Source organism: Acomys minous (genome assembly GCF_964271855.1).
Source record: "Acomys minous genome assembly, chromosome: 4".
NCBI classification, from domain to species: domain Eukaryota; kingdom Metazoa; phylum Chordata; class Mammalia; order Rodentia; family Muridae; genus Acomys; species Acomys minous.
The window spans coordinates 63,225,314-63,248,580 of NC_140486.1; the positions used below are offsets into that span (position 1 = coordinate 63,225,314).

General features: G+C 43.1%; 1 protein-coding gene and 1 pseudogene across 5 annotated transcripts in view; both read left to right on the forward strand.

The window, feature by feature from the left end:
* Window positions 1-23,267, forward strand: part of GAREM1 (GRB2 associated regulator of MAPK1 subtype 1) — a 176,715-nt gene that overhangs the window by 85,615 nt on the left and 67,833 nt on the right. The window lies entirely within an intron of this gene.
* LOC311595755 (AP-3 complex subunit sigma-1-like) lies at window positions 6,560-14,148 on the forward strand (annotated as a pseudogene). Its single transcript has 4 exons — window positions 6,560-6,567; window positions 6,623-6,654; window positions 10,523-10,590; window positions 12,638-14,148. The product of its transcript is annotated as an AP-3 complex subunit sigma-1-like (transcript).

Sequence of the window (23,267 nt, forward strand, 5' to 3'; positions counted from 1 at the left end):
CCACGAGGACCTGTAAGAATATCTCTTGTTCCTCCAATGTCTGTCAGTGGATCTGGGTCTGATACAACAGTACATTTTTAAATCAATGGCATTGCTGATAAGACCTGGGCTAAGATATTATTATAATCAGCTCTGGCTCCAAAACACTCTGCAGAGCCAGTTTCTATCTCTGCTCAAAATTCTAGGGGAGAATAAATTAATAAAATATATTTTTTAAAAACTCTAGGGGAAAGACGTGAGGTCATTTGGATTCCCATCTAGATTCTTGGTGTGGAGGGTAGTTCCACATCTTTGGATGAAGCACTTGAGCTCTGAACTGGGACCCCGCACTTAGAACTAGCTTTCTCCCACTCTCCCTGCTCTGTCTCCATAATGTTAACATCATGCACTGGTCAGAACACGTTCATCTTATCACAGGGAACAGCGGTTGTCTTTGTTTCTTTTCCCGTTGTGACAAAATACCCTGATAGAAGCAGCTCAAGTGTGAAAAGGTTTATTCCGCCTCACAGTTCAAGGGCACGGCCATCATGGCAGGAAAGCCAAAAGGGCAGGAGCTTGCCCCCATTTGCTTGCAATGTGCTCACAATTGCAAAGCAAAGACCAAGTAAGAGCTGGCGTTTGGCTCACTTTGTATGTTTCCTGCGGTCCAAGATCCCTGCCCAAGGTGTGGTTCTGCCCACAGTCATGATGGGGCTTACAACATCAGCTAGCATCATCGAGACAGTCTCCACAGACGTTTTCAGAGGCCAGCTTTCATTTACGCATTTCCTCTCAGGTGTGCCTGGAGCTCTGCATGCTATGATTCTAGCTCCTGTCAAATTGACGTGTAGCACTATCACAGCAGTAAAGGTGATGATTGGAGGCTGGAGCTGTTCTGACAGGGCCTTCTGGGGCCAGTAAAACTGGTTTATTGTTCAGATCAAGTGCAGACTGCCATCCACCTTCTAAAATGACAGGGATTGCATTTTCTGTTTGTCTCACAAGAGGATTTTCTTCTTAGCTGTGTTAAAATAAATGTCAGGCATTTTATTTTACAGAACACTGTGTCTTACGGGTTCTATTTCAGGGGTTTCCAAGACAAGGTTTCTCTGTGTAGGCCTGGCTGTCCTGGACCCCTCTCTCTCTCTCTCTCTCTCTCTCTCTCTCTCTCTCTCTCTCTCTCTGTCTCTCTCTCTCTCTCTCACAGATCCACTTGCCATTTGCCTCCCAAGTGCTGGGAGTAAAGTCTTATCCCGCCACCACCTGACCCAGATTCTTAATCCAAATACAGATCCCATTAAACAGCCATGTTCATATTGTGTGTATGTGAGGAAGTAAAAAGAATATATGAACGAGAAAAGGACTTCAAGGTGGCTTAGGTAGTAAAGATGCCGAGGATCAAAGCCAACAACCTCTGAAGTTAAGCCCCAAAGTCCACATGGTGGAAGAAGAGAGAGACTTTCCAAAGGAGTATATCCTCTGTAAATTAATGGAACTTGAGTTATACCTGGATGTCTTCAACTAATTGTATTGGGGGAATAGTAAGGCTTAGTTTGATTCTTTGGCTTTGGCTTAAAGTCTTAACATGTTTGTTACTGTGGGTTTATATTAAAGACTGTCTTAGCTGTATAGCACACATGTAGTTGGTATGGAGGAGGCTCTCACTGTGTAAGCCGGGCTGGCTTGGAACTCACTGTGTATGTAGACTAGCCTAGAACTATATCCCTCTTGACTCTGCCCCCAGTCTCAAAAGAAGTGGTATTAGATGAACATGGATACCATGCCTTGCCTTTAAACAATATTTTAAAAATACTGTTTGGAGCTGGGTGGCGGTGGCGCACGCCTTTAATCCGAGCACTTGTGGGGCAGAAGCAGGTGGATCTCTAGGAGTTTGAGGCCAGCCTGGTCTACAGAGTGAGTTCCCAGACAACCAGGGCTACACAGAAAAACACTTAGCTCACAAAACCAAGTAAATAGATAGATAGATAGATAGATAGATAGATAGATAGATAGATAGATAGATAGATAGATAGACAGACAGACAGACCATTAAATAAATAGATAAATAAATAAAATACTGTATGGAAACAGTAATTTATCAGCTTTATAGGTAGGGAACTACTTCTAGAGCTTTGCAGAAACTTGAAGGACTCACAGATGTATCTTAGAACATTAAACTGTCCCATCTGATTTTGTTAGAGTTAGTGTTTGACATGAAACAGTTGTAAAATTAGATTCATAAGCTTAAGACTTGAAGCCATGAGTGCTGCCAGATGATGGTTTGGGGGCTTGGGAGGGACTGAGTAGAAATTAGGAGTCTGTATTTGTACCTTGTCTTAGGTCATGTAGCCTGCCATCAATCAGTCCTCATCTAAATAACTAAGAAAACTATTGTTATTTCAAGTATTTTTTTTTTATTTGTCTAGCATTCCATGCCAAAGTCCTGACCTTATTTGTTTATCAACCAGTGTTTCACCTATTGACGACAAAGGCATTGTTAATGAGAACCTACATTCCATCACTGGTTTTCCCAGAATATTTGCAGCACTTTCTCAACAGCTGCAAGTTTGCCAACCCAGTTTTAGTATGTAGACCTCCCAGCTAGCCGGAAACCAAGCGTAATTTAAAATCACTCCTGTGTTACATAACCATGTATAACTCTCACACTAAATTATAGTTAATGATTTTAACCAGAGTTAATCTCATATTATTATGTGGTGGTCAGATTTTCCTGAAGAGTGAACTGTTGTAGCGTTCTGGTCTACCAACTCCTTGGATTTTCAGTGGCTGGATCCCAGTACAAGGGAAGTTTCCCCGTTGCACATAAGTGTACCCTGCTGAAAGATCTTTCTGTTTCCAAGCCCTCCCGTAGAGTTGCCCCTACTGTAGAATTAGCTGATATAGCACTTGCTGAGTACTCTTCATGGCAAGCCTTGGAGTAGTCCTGGGACACAAGGAAATCACAAGCGTCCCCGGAAGGAAGGAGCGGGCATGCTCTGACAGTATAAGCCAATAAGAAGCAGAGTAGAAGGAAGGCAGAGTGCTGTGAGATGCGGCCAGACCAGGTAGACCTGGAAGAATTATGGGACGATGTTCCTGCCAGTTCCTAGGGAGAATTCTGTGGCCAGGCAAGAAGCATGGGCTAGGTGGGAAAGGAGAGAGGTGTTGGGGGAACCGGGACTTTTTTGAGGGAATACGATCTATATTCAAAACTATTCAATTGGCATTTTCCCTCCCCTGAAGGCAGGCACACTCAGACCTCAGAAAATGTGCATATTCCTCCCACATGTCTGAGATGCCATCTGGAGAGTCATCTCTTCGTGTGCCCGCTGTGCGGACCCTCACCCGTCTTTGATTTGGTGGTGATGGTGATGAGGATGATCACGGTGGCGATGTGTTTTTACAGGACTCTGCTTCCAGTACCTGCCTCAATCGCTGAACAAGCTGGAAAGACACTTTTTTTCCTTTCCCCAACCTGCCCCTCTCTACCCATCACACTCACTGTAAGACATTAGTAAAGTAAGAAATTAAAAGTCATAGTATACAATCCTACAGAACAGTTGTTGGTGCCAAAGTTTGAACAGAGAAAGTAGAGAACGGTAGCTTACGTGGGTAATCCACACGCAGATCTGACCTCCTGTGATCTACCTAAAGCACATAGCAACTTCTAAGGGTGTCTGTCCTGGATGAAAACAGAACAGGTCTTCATGGCAGGTCAGAAGGAACACCTACTAAAGACACTAGGACGGAGTCAGAAAAGTGCCAAAGAAATGTTATTTATTGCAGTTTTACCTACTCTAAGCAATGTTCAGATGGTCGTTAATACTCTGACTTAATTGTGCAGTTATGTATTGGACTGTGAGTCCATATTCACTTTATAAAGGAAGAGTAAGGAGGTGAGACCAAATGAAGCCCCCGCCTTTGTAAAGGAGTGGAGGCACAGTGACAGCTTTGCCTAGGCAATTGTTTTTAATTTCCTTAAAATAACTAATGTTTTAAAAGTATAGCATATAGTTCATTAATTTCCCCAAGAAATAGGAAATCATTTTAAGCACTGAAGAAACTGTGGTAGACCTCAGTTTTTCAGGTATAATTCTGCTTTTGTTAAAACAGGAATCAATTTGGACTTGGCACTAATCTTCCCCTACTGGCAAAACTACTTACCAGCTGCTATTAGTTTATCTCATTAAACAAACTTGATAAATGGATACAAACAGGAAAGTATAGGAATTTAGTCATTACCTAATTGACTTGGTTGACATAAGATTTCTTGGAAGAGACATCTTAGCTAGACAGTGCCAAATAATCTATTGTAGAACTGAATATTACAGTTTTACAATGAAGTGTATAAATAGAGGAATATTACTATTTTAAAGTATGTGCGTGTCTAATAAACATCCCATTTCCTCATTTATATGCACTCTTGTTTTAATAAGTAAAATATTGTGAACTTTACTTTTTTGACACCAAAACTGGAAGGGCAGATGGAGTGTAAATACTTGGTTATATTATCACCAAGGCCTTGCACAGTGTCGGGGGCCATGTCTCAGCAAACACCAGCTTAGCCATCGTTTGGTTAAATCTCTATATATTTGTCTCTCATTCATTCCCTTATTGAGGTTTTCTTGGCTCCTTATTAATCTCTTTTTCATGCCCTTACTGGTATTTAGAAAGCTGAGAACACATGTATATATGTATATATGTAACAACTGAAGAAAAATATAACTTAAAATGTATTCGGTTTATAAATTTGGTAAATTATTAACATGGTAAAATTTTATTAAAAGTTCTTTAAAAATGCATATAAAGGACTTCTTCTAGGCTAAGCATGGTGGTCCATGCCTGTAGTCCCAGAACTCAGGAGCTGAATCACAAAGAGCTGAAATTTGAAGCTAATCTGGGCTGTACAAGAAGTTTAAGGCTACCCTGGGCTACAGTGCAAGACCCTATCTCAATGGAAAAATAACAATGAAAGGAAATTATTTGTTCCAGACAACACATTTAAGTACCTTTGTTAGTTACTTTGATTATCATAGTGACCAAATAACACAAACAATGTAAGGGAAGAAGTATTTAAGTGTGCTTAGTTGAGTAAGCCATAATTGCTGCTTGTAACTTGGCGGTAAGTTTCACAGTTATAGGGACATCTGTCCAGCAAGAAGGGAGCAGGGTGAAAGAAGCAGGGAGAAAACAGAGCAAGATACAGCACCCAAGAGCATACACTCGGTGACCAGCTTCCCCCATGGAAGCCCATTTTCTGCCTTTCTTCACTTCACAGTAGTAACATCAGATCATGAATCCTTCAAGGGATGAATCCGTCCATTGGATCAAAGCCCTCTAAGAAGCATTACAGACACCACAGAGTTATACTTTACTAATCCCCTAGGCACGTATTAGTCCAGTCAAGTTGACAGTCAAGATCTGTCATTGTTAGCTTTCATAGTACCTACTAGAAAGCGCTGTGTAGGCTTCTAGGGAGAAAGTCATCAGCATTCTTATCTTTCTGTGAACCACATAATGACCAGTATGGCAAGATTCCCCAGGGTGCAATGGTGGCACCAATGTTATAGTGGTAACCAGATACTTTCTGATTGTAATTAAGGCTAGGAGGAAGCATGCCTGGCACTGTAAATCCTACCAATTATTCATGGAGTTCACAGAACGACTACTACTCTTCTCCTAAATAGACATAAATTGATCTGTCCTCTAAATTTATATCTCTATACTCAGAGGTAAGTGCAGCTCTCAAATGTCATCAGTGAACTTTCTTTGTACAGTGGATGGAAATTAACACAGAAACTCACAACTGATGAAAGTGCCGATAGTGTCAGTGGAGCGCTCTGCCACAAATGGGACCTCTCTAGCCTATTTTCTCACCCCAAGGCTCAGAAAACATCTTGGAAAAGGGAGTGGAAGGATTATAACAGCCAGAGGTCAGGGAGTCCCAGCATGAAGCTGTATCTTTTGGACATGACGGGACCACTACCCTCATGAACATGTAGCGGCTAGGCTTGCCCACCCTCATGAACGTGTAGCGGCTAGGCTTGCCCACCCTCATGATCGTGTAGCGGCTAGGCTTGCCCACCCTCATGAACGTGTAGCGGCTAGGCTTGCCCACCCTCATGAACGTGTAGCGGCTAGGCTTGCCTACCCTCATGAACGTGTAGCGGCTAGGCTTGCCTACCCTCATGAACGTGTAGCGGCTAGGCTTGCCTACCCTCATGAACGTGTAGCGGCTAGGCTTGCCTACCCGAGACCCAAGCAAGATCAAGCCAGTCAGCATCCTAGCAGGAGCCTTCACTCCTAACAGGGCAGCTATTGATGACTGATGGCTTCTGCTGAAGAGCACAAACATATGGGCAGCACAGATTTGACTTAGTGGGTTATTTAAAAGGAAGACACAAAGGTGGGAGGGCTTGGGGTGGTTCTGGGAGAAGCAGCAGTGAAGGGATTGGCTGTCTTGGTAATCAGGAGTGCACGAACGAGAATGGAAAAGGGTGCTGGTTACCAGACCAGTGAATAAAACACAGCCCTGTAGGCACCAGAATAGCTGGTGTGGGAGATCTGAAGACCAAGCCGCATGGCCAAGTACTGGCATTTTCTACACCTGACCAGAGTGCTTCTGTGCTCCTCTTCATGCCAGATCCACCACCATAGTTTCTAGTGGTGTTGAAGGTAATGAAAGGGTGTGTGTGTGTGTGTGTGTGTGTGTGTGTGTGTGTGTGTGTGTGTGTGTGATTTCTTGAAAATTATGTTTTAAATGCTACAGGTACATGATCATACCTAGAAATGGAGTTCTATACAGATATAAAGATTAATTAATTATTAGATTGGATCTATTCAAAGTAAACAGATTGTACTTCCTGTCTCCCTATTAGGTTAACCTCCTGGTGTTGATTCTACATGAAGTAAACAGTGCACTTTATAAACTCTCCTAAGAGATGGAAACAGTTTGCAGCCCTTTCTAAAGTAATTGGCTACAGTGTTGGGAAATCACAAAATACCGATGTAAAAATCTGTCTCGTAGTAGTATGTTTAATTCCACTTCCTATTAGTTTGCCAGTGCTGAAAATAGTAATTCTCTGGAAGCCAAATGGTTGGCTTTGGGGTGTTTATTGACCACCCAAAATGACTCAAGGCAGAGGGCATCTTTTCTGGGAGGCTGGAGGGGTGACAGCTTCAGCCTTAAAAGGATCAGAAGACAGTTGTTCGGGTCCACTAATGAAACTTTAGGCTGGTACCTCACCACCCTGCAGCTAACCCACCAACCGTCAAGTCCTTCTGTGTTCCCAGACCTTATAAATGTGAACGTGGACAGTATGAGGCCTGTGAGCGAGGTCTGCAGCGTAATGATAAGAGCAAGCCACACGCTTGGGAAAAACAGCCTGAGGAGCAGCAACATACAGGATGGGGGTGGGGTCCCCAGTCCTTGAAGTCTTTTAGAAGTAGAAAATACTTACCAAACAAAATCAGAAAAAAATTTTGAAGCGGTTGGAATATAGAAACACACGAACTCTGGTGCCTCATATTTGACCATGTCCCCTGGATGGGGAAGCCTGATGGCACTCAGAGGAAGGACAGCAGGCTACCAAGAAGAGACTTGATACCCTATGAGCATATACAGGGGGAGGAGGTCCCTCTCAGTCACAGTCATAGGGAAGGGGAGCAAGGGGAAAACGGGAGGGAGGGAGGAATGGGAGGATACAAGGGATGGGCTAATAATTGAGATGTAATATGAATAAATTAATAAAATATATTTTTAAAAAAAGACCTAAAACATTGCAGAAAATTTTTAAAAAAGAAATAGCCAATTGCTTGTTTCATTGAACTTTCCCAGCAATTTCAGAAGGATGTGTATAAAATGAGGGGCGGGGGAGGACCAAACCTGCACTCACATGTTAGGAATGAAGGTGGGGAGACATGGAGAAAGCCGGGGAGCTCCCACAGTGTGCTGAACCATTTTGAGAGGCTTTTGTGCTTTAGGGTAACAAGAATTAGTAGTAGTTCCATGCATAGACTCCTGTGAAAGCAAGTCAGTCGGTCACTCACAGGACTGGCCGTCGCCTAGGCAAGAGTCCCTTTGGCTCTGTTGGAAATTGTTTGGTACAAACACCTAGTGTCATTACTCACAGTCCCCAAACCGTCTTTGTTACTTGGTCTGAATCTGTGACCTGACACAGTAGAGAAGAAAGTTTGCCTGGACTGTCTGTCCCATGGTGCTCTGTCACTGTGTGTGGTTTGTTGGTCCACTGCAGAGGACATCATGTCTGAGGGAGCTTGTGATAGAACTTTCTCATCTTCTGATGGACAGGAAGCAGAGTGGGAGGGAGGACCTCAGGGATCAGGGATAGCCTTCAGAGGCAATTCATCAAGTTAGACCTATCTCCAAAGTTTCCACAAGTGCTCAGCATAGGGATGGGCTTGGCACCAGGCAGTGAGCACATTTGTTTCAGCCGTTAGTCTGCCTCTGGGCCTCTAAAGCTGATGGCTATTGAGTCTAAATTCAGCCTCCTCAGGGTCTCAGGACGCGGACATAATAGTACAGGCAAAGTCTTTGCCACAGTGTAGCCTAAACGGCCTCTGGTACCACTTCCTGTAGGGTCCTTATCCTGTTTGGACCTTGTGAGCCTGCCCTTCCCTATCTGCATTCCTGTAGTGTCTGGTCTCTGGCACTCCCACCGACATCAACCCTGAAGCCAGCTCTGCTTGCAGTATTCCAGGCTTTCCCTAGCCCACTTCTCCAAACGCTTCCGAATTCCTCCCACTAATCATTTCCAACAGCTTGTGAGACAAATAGGTTTAGTCACAGCAGCATCTTGGTAACAGTTTGCTGTCTTAGACTTTACATAACCACGGCCAGAGTGTTAGGGGAGAAATGTTAATTTTGCCCAATGCTTCATAGCTCTCGGCTTTTCATAATGGGGATGGTGTGGTTAAAGTAGGACTGCTCAACTCTGGGCAGCCAGGATGCCCAGAACCAGGAAGGGATCCCAGGACCAGGTGTTACATTCAATAATACTCTCTCCAGACCCCACTTCCTCCATTGGTGCCGCCTCATAATGTCTCTACCATCTCCCAAAATAGCCCCACCAGCTGGGGACCAGATGTTAATACGCGAGCCAGTGGAGACAGATCACATCCCAACTACAATACTCATAGACTCATACCAGGAGGATCATGGGAGGAGAGAATAGAGTCCACATGAGTGCACATGCCAGAGTATACCATTGTGTAACAGAAAATCAATAGGTTGTTTTTGTTTTTGTTTTTGTTTTTGTCTTAAGGCAGGGTTTCACCATGTAGCGCTGACTGGCCTGGAATGCTATATTGTAGACCAGGTTGGTCTCAGAGAGATCTGCTTGGCTTGTTTTGTGCCCCCTCCCCAGGGGTGTGTGTGTGTGTGTGTGTGTGTGTGTGTGAGTGATGTCCAGAAACACGGGGGCGGGGCGGGGAATTACAGCTGAAACCAAAGTAAACAATATTTGTCTCTTGGAAGCAAGAATCAGCTAGGAGTCGTGGAGGGGCTGCTCTTTTTCTTTTTAAAATTATAAGCCTTAACCCCCTACAATAGGAATCATAAGCGCCCTCCAAAGCACAGCTATTGAAGATGGAGTCCCTAGGGTGGCAATGCGGGTGTTGGTGGTTGTTACATTTAGTGCTTAGGGGGAGGCCTTTGTGTCATTGGGAAATGCCCTTAAAAAGGACTGTGGAACTGTCTCTTGATCCCTGACCACTCTCCCCTCCCCCCAACCCGTGTACTCCTTTGCCAAGGCCCAGAGCAGCAAGAACCAACTAATTATGGACTAGACCCTTCAAGTGTGAAAGCCAAAAATAAACCTTGTCTCCTTATAAGTTCATTAGCTACGGTATTTGTTATAGTAGCAGAAAGCTGACTAACACAAACATCATCTAATTATTACAGCTGTGAGAATGTGTGTTTGGTTAAACAGTAAAGCAGAAGGCAAATTTTTTTGTTTTGTTTTAATAAAAAGCACTACACACCGCTTTGTCACAGCCTGCGGGTGACCCAGTAGGAGGGAGGCAGAATATAGTTCACAGAGGTTTTAATACTACGCCATTGCTGTTCCCATACAATCTCAGACATTTACAGACAAGGGAGTGGCTTGGGCCTCTGGGCCTGCTGCTAGCAGACACATTGTTTTGAATCTACCCTGAAAGAGATTGCCACTCCCTCCCCTAACACTGACCTTCTCGTAGCCTGTTGCTTCTGCAGGCAGACAGTGATAAGACCACAGTGATTGAAGTAAGTTGACATTCTTCCTGAGGTAATTTGGAAGCAACACATTGTGGAACACCCAGGATAGCTGTTCCAATATTTTATGTGGGTCGATGCCATCTTCTTTTTAAAGGAGAAATTTGGCATAGAAAGGGGTTATTTTCACCTATGAACTACATACTAAATGAAATTCTGTTCCTGAAGTCGAGGAAGCTCAACTTGCAGCTCCTGGCCAGGGGGAAGAGGAAGCTCCAATTGATGCCTAGCTTAGAAAACCCGGCTGTCAGGGCACCTGCCTCCAAACAGGGATTCAGGACCGAAATGCTGCCCCTGAGACTCCTTGGACTTCCTGTGGGGAGCAGTGCCCCCTTCAGGTAGGTTTGATTCTGTGGTTGCGCACCACAAGGTGTCCTGGACAAAAAAGCATGCAAGCCTGAAGTGCTCCTCAGAAAGGGCCTCCCTCCACTCTCTCCTGGGATGAGCAGAAGGGACCTTGGCCTTTCCTGTGAGAGCCTTAGCACTCCACATCCAGACTGTCAAAGGTCTCTACATAGGGGTGCGATAACATGCCATCTCTGTGGTCAGCTGGGGGAGTCTTGGGAAGGACTCAGCCAACAGCAGGTAGAAACAATGGCCTAAGGAAAGGAGGGCAAGGTTTCTGCTCTGGTCAGTGAGTTCATTTTAAAGGACCCTTCTAAGTGTTAAAGCATTAATGGTAACGCAAAGACCGTTGCCTGTTGCCCACAGAACAGTGTGTCTGAACGGTGCTACTCACTTGGATGCACGTGTCCCACTGTTTCACTTGCTATTTTATTTATAGCCATGACTTACTCGCTGAAATTGCTTAAGGCTGCAATGTGCAGAAGATAGCTCTGTTTTGTAGAGGAGGATGCGTGCCTTAGATTGAGGACTTTATTTCCTCTGAGTTTTAGAGAAAGCCATTTTGTAGAGGATGAAAACTACAACGCAGTGCCATAGAGCACTAGGGCAAGCTAATGGGGCAGTGCAAGGCTCCTTCTTTCTGTCCGTAATGGCTCTTGATGGCCATTCAGGTCACATTCCCTGAGCAAAACACAGGGATCCAGGGGAGAGGAAGGTGAGATGGGTCTCTGCCATCATAAAGCTCACAGTACAGGCAGTAAGGAAATGCAGCCACTCATAGAGATAAAGGCTTTAAGTGCCAAGTTCAAGGTGTCATGAGGCTTCAGCAGTTGGAGTAAAAAGATGTTGTGTCCAGGACAGATCTGTTTGTGGGAGTAACTTGTAAACTGAGTGATACCTAAGGGGAAAGAATTACAGGCAACAAAATCAAGACGGATGGTAACAAAAAATTAGGGAAGACCTCCCAGAAGCACAGGTCCCTCCTCAGCATGGGAAGATTGTAGTGGGATCACACTGGGCTATGCTGCCAGGACCAAAAACACCACGAGAAATTCCATTATAAAACTATAGTCTTAATGCTTATAGATGGGTGTGTGTGTGTATGTTAGTGTGGTTGTAGGTCATGAAACTAGAAAAGGGAGGGCGATAGAACACATATGGCATGACATGTTAGCCCAGTTGGACCTGGAAGGATACAGAGATGAGGAAGAACCAAGGGACGAGAATAAACAAACACAAATTATATTGGACAATGCCAAAATGAAACCTTATGCTTTATATGCTAATTTAAAAAATAGTTCAGACATTTTTAAGTTTAGACCAATTTCTCTCACATGCATTGCTGCAAAAAATACCATATGTGCAGTGGGAAGTTGTTGGTAGAGCAGAACGTTTCGGTTTGGATCTTCAATTCGTTATAAAAATGTTTCTCTTAGGAAGTAGATGTCACAACCTTGTAAGTTCAAATCTGCTTCTGCTATTGTTCATTGTGTGACTTGGAACAAGAGCTTTCTGTCTAGCACATCCCAGTTGGCTTGATTGTACCATGTCAGGAGGTCAGTGGCAGGGAAGACCCTCATGTCAAACCTGCTGGGTAGCAAGTTCTCAGTGGTGGGAGGAGCAGATGTCATACATAGTTACATATCCAAAGGCTTTAAGCAAGCATTAGTAGACAGAGGAGAAGAATAACAAGCTGTTCAGTAAGTAGGAAAAAAATAGAAAAATTTGTTCCAAGAATCAGTAGCATGTGCTTATGAATTATTTGTGATTTTAAAAAACTAAAAAAATCAGCCGGACAGTGGTAGTGCACGCCTTTAATCCCAGCACTCAGGAGGCAGAGGCAGGCGGATCGCTATAAGTTCAAGGCCAGCCTGGTCTACAATATTAGTCCAGGACAGCCAAGGCTACACAGAGAAACTTTGTCTCGAAAAACCAAAGGGGGGGGGGGGAGAAAGAAAAAGAAAAGAAAACCCTAAAAAACCATAGCAGTAAAACTTGGGTGATTATGCTTCTTTTATTCTGGGTGGTTTTACTCTGTAGAGTTATAAGATTGAACACTCAAAGGGCAGCAAGCTCCCGGAGGTGAGGCTCACTCACCCATCCCTCCCCCGGCACCCCCCCCACCCTGACCCCAGTGCCCGATCAGTCGGCCCGGCCCACCCGGTGATCAAGGCCATCCTCATCTTCCACAATCATGGGAAGCTGTGGCTCTCCAAGTTCTGTCAGCCCTATAGTGAAGATACACAACAGCAAATCATCAGGGAGACTGTCTAAACGAGACGAGAATGTTTGTAATTTCCTAGAAGGAGGGCTATTAATTGGAGGATCTGACAACAAACTGATTTATAGACGTTATGCAACACTCTATTTTGTCTTCTGTGTGGATTCCTCAGAAAGTGAACTTGGCATTTTAGATCTAATACAAGTATTTGTGGAAACGTTAGACAAATGTTTTGAAAATGTCTGTGAGCTGGACTTAGTATTCCATGTAGACAAGGTTTACAATATTCTTGCAGAAATGGGGGGGGGGATGGTATTAGAGACCAGTGTGAGTGCGATTGTTACACAGATTGATGCACAGAATAAAATGGAGAAATCTGAGGCTGGCTTAGTGGAAGCTCCAGCCCTGCTGTATCCGCTGTAAAGAATGGCCATCAGACACAGTAAAAAAAAAAAAAAAAAAAACAACCCACATATAATTGTAAAAACAGGGGAAAATCGCTAACCTGGCCTGTTTCATGGTCACTCGTCTTCTCCCGATTTTGCTTCTTAAAACAAACCAAGAAGCCAGATGTTCAGCTGCCTGAGATGACAGCTATTTCCTTTGAAATCCTGAACGAAAGAGTAAGTGCCTGTCCAGAGCGGCAAGGTCCCTGCCGAAGGTAAGCGTGACCCGGTGCAGGCACTTAGCCGTGGTCGCAGGAGTGTTGCTCATGGCGACAAAGAGCACTCGTGGACATTAATGGCCCCAAATAAGCTTTCTGAGATGAGTGTACATGGAATTTTCCTGTTCCACTGGACCAAATGTTCTTTACTTTCCAGTGATTGTATTGACCTAAATAGTATTCACCTCGGTAGCCTCGTAACCTTTAAGGTTGGCTTAAAAATCCCCCATTTTGTTCATAGAATATCCTCCACCCAACACACTCCTTTATGTTCTTTCTGTTTTTAAATGTCAAAACAAAGGAGGAAAAGGTCCTTCCTCCTCCTGTATTTACAAATGGTGAGATAAAATCAGTAATTTCTATTTACTGTTTCAAAAGAAGAAAGTGAACTATGGCTGGGAGCATATCTGAGTAGGCCTTTGGTTCCGTCCCCTCATGAGAGATGAAGGGAGATGAAAGGAAAGAAAATTCTGTTGTGTTTGTTCGATTTCATCTCACTATACTGTTAGTAACTAAAATACATGAGCATAAAGCTAGTGTTTTGACACTTTACTTTCCATTCTTGACACCTTGAAGTAAAGTTTCTAAGTGATTCTCATAAACGGAAATACACACAAAATAGCTGTACTTACAAAATCTTGTCACAAAAGAAAATTTCATTATCCAAAATTGGGGTTCTTGGTAATACTACTTTGTTTGGATTTTTAAAAGAATTGCAGATTTGTAAAATTGTTCATCTACTAAAAATTTTGATAAAAAGATACTGTAATTAAACATGAGGTCTTCCTTATTAATAATGATCACAAAACAGACTTCTATTAAATTTCTTCATTCTGTATCTCACACCCCGTTTTTGTCATTGTAACAACAAATTTTCACGTGCAATTTTCTAAAACCAAGTCCCTGACACAGTGATGTCTTAACTGATCATCAGGCAGGTACCACAGTTGCTTCTGTCACTCCCTCTGCTTTCCAGCATGATTTGCTTTTCTGGTTTCTCACAAAACAGTCAAACATTCACTGAGTAAAAAGAAAGTCAGCAAAGAGGAAGACCGCTGTTTAATCTGGAGTGTCTGCAGAGCCCCGGAAGCTGGAAGGGGTCATAAGAAGGAGAGCACGGAGGGGATCTTTGGGGGGATAGGGGCTTGTGCAGTGTACGTGGTGTGAAAGTTGAAGAGGGGGGAGGAATATTGGGGATTGGAGGAAGACACTGGATGGGGTGTCAAAAGGACTAGTGGCTGTTCTGCCAGTCAGGGGGAGGGGGACACTGGGCTGTCTTGTGCGTATGCTGACTCACTCTCTCTCTCTCTCTCTCTCTCTCTCTCTCTCTCTCTCTCTCTCTCTCTCTCTCTCTCTCTCTCTCTCTCTCTCTCGCCCTTCCTCATCTTCCATCTCCACTTCTTTCTCACAGCCTTCGTATATCCCATTGTGTATGACCATGATACCCAATCTCTCAGGGCTGGAGAGATGGCTCAGCAGTTAAGAGCACTTCCTGCTCTTCCAAAGGACCCAAGTTTGGTTTCCAGTGGCTCATAACTGCCTGTAACGCCAGGTCCACGGGAATCCAGTGCCTTCTTCTGGCCTCTGTGGGCACCCACACATAAAACACTCACTCACAAAGACATACACACGTACAAGAAATGAAAGTAAATCTTTCTTTTTTTTTTTTATTCTCTAATTTTGTCTTTCTTATAGTGTTAAGTAGTTCATCTGCCATTCATGTGAGATTTCAACATAGACAATAGGAAACAAATGTGGACAGGCTGCAAACTCTGATACTAAGTTACTTTTTTTCACTTTTGCCTCCACTTTGTACTGCTAACAAATGTGTCAGTTTAGAATGATTTGTATATGTCATCTGTGCTTCTTTTGGCTTGGCCAGTATTCATGAGTTTAGCTTCCCAACATCAGCCAAGTGGACGTGTTATATTCATACTTATATGTTCTAGTTAATCAACTTACTCATAAAAGACTCTCAGGTCCTTCCAAAAGAAAGGTACCTTGCTTTTCTTGACTTTGAGAATTCACCACCTCACTTCCTGTCGCCATTGGAGTGTTTTCCAGCCTCCCATCGATTCTGAGTCGTAAGGTTCCGTCCGAGTTTCTTAGCTGGTGATTCCACGTGCATAGAATTGCCCCAGAAAGTGCTATGGAAGCCACTTGGCACAGGCGCTGTGATTTAGTGGGTTAAAGCTGTTTTCCCTTTCTGACTCATCTTGTCTCTTCACTCTTGATCTTCACGTAAATGTTTCTACTATGTCAATGTGCTTTTGCCTTGCAGCTCAGAAGTCAAAGCCTTTGGTCAGAAAAGGTCCTAATCAAATGGGAAAAAAAAAATGCTCTGTGTGAGTAACTCGGGGACTTGAGGTGTGACACACCAGTCTTCCAACACTAGCACTTGGGCGCAGATGAGAGAGGTTGCCTGTAGGGCTGGAGAAATAGCTCAGTTGATAAAGTGCTTACTGCACAAGCGTGAGTACCCGAGTTCAGGTCCCCAACACCTATGTGGAAGGTGCAGTACAGTAGTGCACAACTGAAACCCCACCACTGGGGCAAAGACAGGAAGACCCCTGAGGCTCAGTGGCGAGGTTTTCCTCCCGAAACGTGGTTCAGTGAGAGGCTCTCTTTTTTACTCCCTCTTTACTTGTTTATTCACTTTACATCCTGGTCTTAGCTCGATCCCTCCTCTCCTCCCAGTACCTCCCTCCCTCTCTCTCCCCCATCCTCCCTCCCCTATTCCTCAGAAAAGGGGAGCCCCCCTTCCCGTCATCCCAGCTCTTCAAGTTACATCAGGACTTAGTATGTCCTCTTCCCCTGTGGCCTGGCAAGGTAGTCCCTCCAGGGGGAAGTGATCAAAAAGCTGGGAACAAAAATCCATGTCAGGATTGCCTGTGGGCCTGGAGAAATACCTCAGTTGATAAAGTGCTTACTGTGCAAGCGTGAGGACCTGAGTTCAGGTCCCCAACACCATGCAGAAGGTGCACAACTGAAACCCCACTGCTGTTCCCGTTACTACAAGTCCCACATGAAGCCTGAGCTGCCCACCAGCTACATCTGTGTAAGAGGCTTACATCCATGTAAGAGGCCTAAGTCTAGTCATGTATTGACCTTACTTGGTGCTTCAGTCTCAGCAGGCCCCTCTGTGCCCAGGTTAGTTGGTTCTGCTGGTCTTCTTGTGGAGCTCCTGTCACGTCCAGGTCCTTTCCTCCTTCCTCCCACCTTTCCACAATGCTCCCTCCACATCACCCAGTGTTTGGCCGTGAGTCTCAGCATCTGCTTCAAAGCACTGCTGGGTGGAGGGGGTGCTCCATCTGGAAAAGTAAGGCGCAAAGTGATCGCAGACACCAGACACATGTCTCTGGCCTCCATATGCACACCCTCTCATGCTCACGTGTACGTGCATGTATCGTGCATACACACAAACATTGGTTACACTCTAAGCAGAAAAGCTAGCACAGCAGTCAATAGTAATTGCAAAGCTAGACACCTCTTTTACATGGAGGAACTGTCACTGAGGAGTAAGCTGGTGAAGGAAGCAGCCTACAGTGGGCTCTCAGAAGACACTCGGTGGAAATGAATGTTTCTGGCTACATTATCATCTGATCAGAATTTTTGGCACATTTCTTACAATAGGAACATTTAAAGATATTAATGTAACAAGTAGAATAAATGTCAGTGATAAAAGGTTGTGCACCCAGATTCTCATTGTCTTGTTAAAACATTGACACCTGACCTCTGTAAGAACTCAATATTCTCTCATCAAAGAAAAGGTGTAAGACGGGAAGCACGGGATGAGGAAAAAGGGTACAAACCACAAGATATGCTTGTGTGAAATGTCACTGTGAAACACATTAGTGTGTACGGTTAGTGGGCACTAATAATTTTAATGGACAATTCCATTCTCCGGCCGTCTAGTGGCAATTGGGATACTCATAGTTGGAAGACGTATGGGCTTGTTATGTTTAGGTGCCTCCATGTTCTGTGTGTACCACTTACCTGCATCTTAGTGGCAACCGCAGCAGGGAGTTGGTGAGAATGGCTGTGTCCCACGGCCATGGTTAGGATGCTCCTTCTGATCCAGATGGGCCTGGAACATCTCCTGTGCATCTCCTCTATTTTAGCTGTGCCTCACCTTCTCCCCACAGTGCTCCCCATCACCTCTTTACCCCTAACTCCCTGGCTCGGCCCCTGGCCTCCTGACACTGTCCTTTCTAGAGGTCACCTCCAGTCCCTCTTGTGGTCCACGCCACCCATGAGCCTCCAATTGACACTAGCAGTGAAAAGATTCCCTCTGGGGCGTAACAGGGGACTTACCCCGACTGGACTTAGCGGGGGTACAGTTCCCAGTGTTCTGTTGTGAAGGCACTTGGCACTATGCATCCAATCAGGGCTTTTGTGCTAATCTTGCAATTTAATCCTTGCCTGTAACTCTGTGCCCCTGGGAAAGTGCTAAAGTTTTAAAGCAACTGGCTAAGAAGCGAACTCTGAGAATACCACACTTCTGCCATGCGTGTCTGCCCCCTTCTAATAAGGCTGTGTGCCTCACAGCTGCTGAGAACTTTGTTTGCAGTTGGAGGTGGGGGAAAGAGGCCTTGAGAATTTGAAATTCTAAAAGCACTTTGTAATCATTTTAATTTCTGTGACTCCTCCATTTAAGTTTGGGCACAGTGAATTTTTGTAGAAAGCATTTATTTAGCATATTTAATTCCTTAAGTCTGCATATCAGTAGCTGTGCACCTCCATGGAGGACAGGAAGATCCTTTCCACGGGCATTTCTTCTTAGTGTGGAAACTAATATTTCAATCCACCTTTTCAGAGATTAAATTAAGTTGTGACGAGCAAAATTTGAGAGTGTGTGTGTGTATGTGTGTGTGTGTGTGTGTGTGTGTGTGTATGTGTGTGTGTGTGTGTGTATATGTGTGTGTGTGTGTGTGTGTGTGTGTGTGTGTGTGTGTGTGTGTGTGGTTTCTGTCCATGTAGGGAGACGGAGGGAGAGATGGACTGTGGTGCCAGAGATACTTATGTTTTCACTATTCAGGGTGTTACTTTGAATATTTGCAGCAGGGTGTTAGATAGTTAACACTATCTTCAAGTCATTTTCTGCACACTTGTCTTGGTCTGGATTGGTTTTTTTTTCCAATTTTTAAAATTATTTTTTCTTTGTTTATATACACATTTATATTATTGCACATATATACAATAAACTGCCTACAGCAAGAAGAACCATGAAACAATCGGGAATTATATAAATGTTATACCCATAGTGTTTGGGCTATTTGTATTTGGCAGCCTTAAAGAAAATATCTTTCCTATCTTGGTGTATCTAAAATTCTGAATGTAAATCAATATCTATCATATCTCATCTTTATCAACTTAAAACATCTATCTAGACCTAAAAACATCTTAGCCTCTAAACAACCAAGCTTAATTGTAAAACTAACCTATCTGGTCTTTAACCCCATCAGAGACTTGAGGAGGAATAAAATTAATTACCTGAGTAGACAGGAAGTACAGGTTAGCAGCTTCCAAAATGAGAAAATGACAGAGATAGTTTGCTGCCCGATCAGTCACCCAAAACTCTTTCTAACATTGGAGCATCATCTTCAGCCTTCTGGCCCAATGTATCTGACAGACATATTTGTGAGGCAGGAACTATTGAGGACTTGCTTACTCTGTCTTGGCAGAGTTTGGCCATTGGCTCTGCCTGCGTGTGCTGGCAAATTTGGCTGAGCTGTGTGAAACCCCCGTCATGTGGGGCCCTTAACCACTGAGCCAGCTCTCCAACGCTGTCGCTGTCCTGCGGGCCATTAAAGGTGCCCTCCAGTGCTCTTTGTGGACCGTGTGGCATTTCTGGGTTACACAGGAGCTGAGCTGTTACCATAGTTGCTGTTCTGCTTTCATCAGTAGTTTTACATCAGCCTCCTCCACTGGTAAGCTTGAGTCAGATTAGTGAGTAATAAATCTAAAGATAACCTTTTAAAACTATTGGAGAGCCAAGAAAGCGAATATATAATTACGACTTAAAAGGACGCATGACTAAGACACTCGAACACATTTCATATGGAACAGTCTTCTTTTCTAGTTTAACTCAAATGGATGAAAATTACTTCCTAGTTCAACATGCATCATTAATTACTTTACTCTTTTAAAGCCTGGTGATGGGATACATATCTGTCGACATGAAAAAGACAGAAAGATCAGAAGTTTAACCAGAATACTGAAATTAGTTTAAGGTACAGGTTTCCTAGAGAAATTGCTGATCCCCTCCCCCGCCCCCATATTTGCCTGTATTTCCTAGTATTAAACACAGCCACAGTACGAAAGAAATCATGGCATCCTTACCAAAAGGTAGAAACTTGTCTCGTAAGTTGACTTTTTTTAAAAGCACCATTCTCTACATTCCTGATGGGCCATAAAATTTAATGCGAAACAGAAATGAAAAACATAGGGCATTTGGATTTCATATGTGTGTTCTGAGGGCAGAAGATTGCTGTTCAGTTTGCTTCTGCAGTTTGCACTTTGATGTCTCAGTAACTCTTTTCATTTTATCACATGAAGTAGGAATGAAAACTTCAATTTATCATCCAAGAAAAGACTCTTTAAAGCAGTTCTCAATCAATAGGAGTTTCACTTAGCTACTTTTTAAACTGCATCTAAATGCACTTTCCATATGTCCCAGGGAGAAAGGGTCTTTTCTTCAGTGTGAAATACTATGAGGTAGCTTGCAGGTGCAATCAGAAATACCATGAGTTTAAATAGAGATGCTCATACTTATTTCTACCTAATTTAATTATCTTTGGGACCAGATTAAATATGTGAAAAGACTCTTGAGTATGTTTTGTCTTGAAAATATAATTTTATCTTTAATTTTGAAGCTGTTTTATATTACTCAAAATTCACAAACATTTATAAAGTATGTTGTTCATTGCCTATACTGTGTTCTTCTTGAATATATTTTTAAAGTACATATATTAATGTTTGCCAAATTTCTAATCAGTGTAATGATGCTTCTATTAGAGTTGTGTTTTAATTTCTTACTTTCCTAACTATAAAGTAGTCCTGTTGCTTTCATAAATAGATTTTTATGCCTCCTTGTGTTGGGTAAGAGTGTTATTTAACTATTTTATTGGTCTTCTTTCTTCCTCTTCTCAATTCCTCCCCAACACACGCACACTTGCAGTATCTGCACATGGAAAGTGTCCCTTGCACGCATCTGTTTGTTGCCAAGGTGTAAATCAGAAGACCCAGGCTTCTTTCTCCCACTTCAATCGCAAGGCTCCGTCTGCTTTGGCCCCTTGGAGCCCTGCCAGCGTTGTCATGATGATGTCAGTTGACCAGGAATGTTCACATTTCTCATGCTGCGCTCACTCCACATTCTCTGACTTGAGCAAATGTCCTTTTAGAGCTCACTGGAGACCCAGGGTTGGATTAGAAAAGCGTGACCTGTTTGTGTGCCTGCCCTTTATGTGCTACCTTTCAAAATCAGGGATCCAATTTTTTTTTTAAAACAACTTGATGATTTACAAACCCACATGACACTATCTTCTTTTGTTGACCAATAATCACCAGCAGTTTATCAAGCTTTGAAGCCAGTGACCCTTTATTTAGTGTACTAAGTTGGACATTTTTAAGTTCAATATTCTCTCACTCAGCAAGTATTTACATTATATATCCACACTGATAATAGATTTTCATGTACTTTATTTTTTTTTTCATCCCAAATAGCAATGGCATATACTTAATGGGGGAAAGTAATTTCTATCATGGAATATTGTCCTCAGTCTATAGAATTCTCACACAGCTTCCAGCATTTCTTGGTTCTTGCCCAGCTCATTGATAGCCACTAGGTAATATTTCTAGTCAGTTAACAATTTTGACCTGTAAACCATAAATATCTTTCAAACCTGGATAGCTACTGAAAACTGTTCATAGAGATGGCTGTGGCTGGAAGGGGCTATTGAACCCTGGACCACACCTTACCCTGCTCAACAGATGCCTCATGCTTGTTGTAAAACCCGTGGTTGAAATGTGTGTAAGCTCAATTTTACGGGCTTTTAGAAAACAACGCTGTTTTTTCTAGTCTTTTTCCAGTCTTTTTCACATCTGTTACGTCTGAACTAATTAGCCCATGTAATTAGAAACACTGTGTGTAATTCTAACTCTGACATGGCCCCTATAGAACATGGAGTCTGGCTAAAATTTTACAGGTAAGCTTTAGGTCTCTGAGTGCTTGTGGATAGGACAAATGAGTTAAACTGTGCTAAACATTGCAGATTCTGTGAACTGAGTTCATCCTCAGAATTCTTTGTAAATGCCCAATAAATATTGTTTGCTTAAACTTGTTAGTTAATGCACACTAATGGCCTGATTAACCTTAAAAATGAAATGCCAGTGTATACTTATACTGTAAGTATATTTAATTTTTATGTTCTCTTATTTGAAAAGGAAATTATATACTTACACAGAAGGAAGAAGAACAAGACTTTTCCTGACTGTTACTTTTTAAATTGGTCCTTGATGGCAGAGAATCACTTTGTGTATTGCCTGCCTTCCATTTCTCTTAGGCAAAGGAGGGTTGTAAATAGTTTTCCTTTAATCCTTAAGTTTTGATTCATTTAAAATAATGGAACTTCTTGAGGCAGAAGCTAGCCCAGACACTAAGACAATGTCAGTCAGACAGAAACCTTGCCTTTTGTCCTCTGTTCTCATTGAACAGTGTAATGACTTTTGACAAGATTCCAATTCATAAATTTAAACCATTGTGAATTTTTATGTTTAATCCTCCTCTTACTGCTCATGGTAAATGTATCCTTTTGGTAATTTTTAGAGTGTTCCTTTGTGGCTTTTTATAGAAATTTCAAAACAAGTTAAGCTAGGCAAATTAAAGTCTAGTTGAAGACAGAGATTTTTAAAATCCTATTTTAAGGAATAATTGCAGATTCTAGAAGCAGTTTCCAAATTAGCAAGGAGGATTCGATCAACATTCCATCTCTGACTGAGAACACCTACCTGCATTGTCTAGAATTCCAGGGAAGTTGCCAGAGCCAGCGAGGTACCTGAGTGCCAGGAATCTGGATCCTACCTTCCTCAAAATGTCTTAGGATTCCTTAGGATGATGGCTTCCATCGGTTGCTTAGGTGTGCTCTGCCAGGGAACCAGTAAGCTTTAAATTAGTTGGAGTAAAAGAACAACAGACCTGTCCACTGCTCCATGCTGGCGTGCTATGGTAGAGCCAGCTGTTGTGTTTGCCAAGGGACCACTGTTGTGACTCCGTTATGCTCTCTTCTCTGACCTCTACTGAGTGCACAAAATACACAAAGGTTTTGTTGGTTGGCAAGTCTTTGGCACATCTACCATCGGTGTTGGTATCATGTACCTTACACCATTTCCTAAAGAAAGATTGTGCTCCCACTGCCGAGGAGTATCCTCATTGATCATCCTCTCTTGCCCAACTCCAACACGGTTCTCATGGGTCGCCATCTTAAAGGACACTGTTCTGTGTTTGCTTTCATGTGCCAAATTACAGTCTCCAGCATGAGCCCGAGGGCGTGCCCAGTCCTCATCACCAAGCGCATGGGTTGATTCCCTTGGCTACAGAACATCACTTTTCTTGACTAGTGGTTTTCTTTTCCTTTCTTTCTTTCTAATGCTCTTGTTGCTAAGACAGTGTTCTTTTATTCCACTTTGTCCTTGACTGTCTTCAGAATCATTTGCTCTTCTGCCATTGTGTGATCACGTGAGATCACACTGTGCGTGACATGCTTCATAAGTCAAGAGTTCTGTGG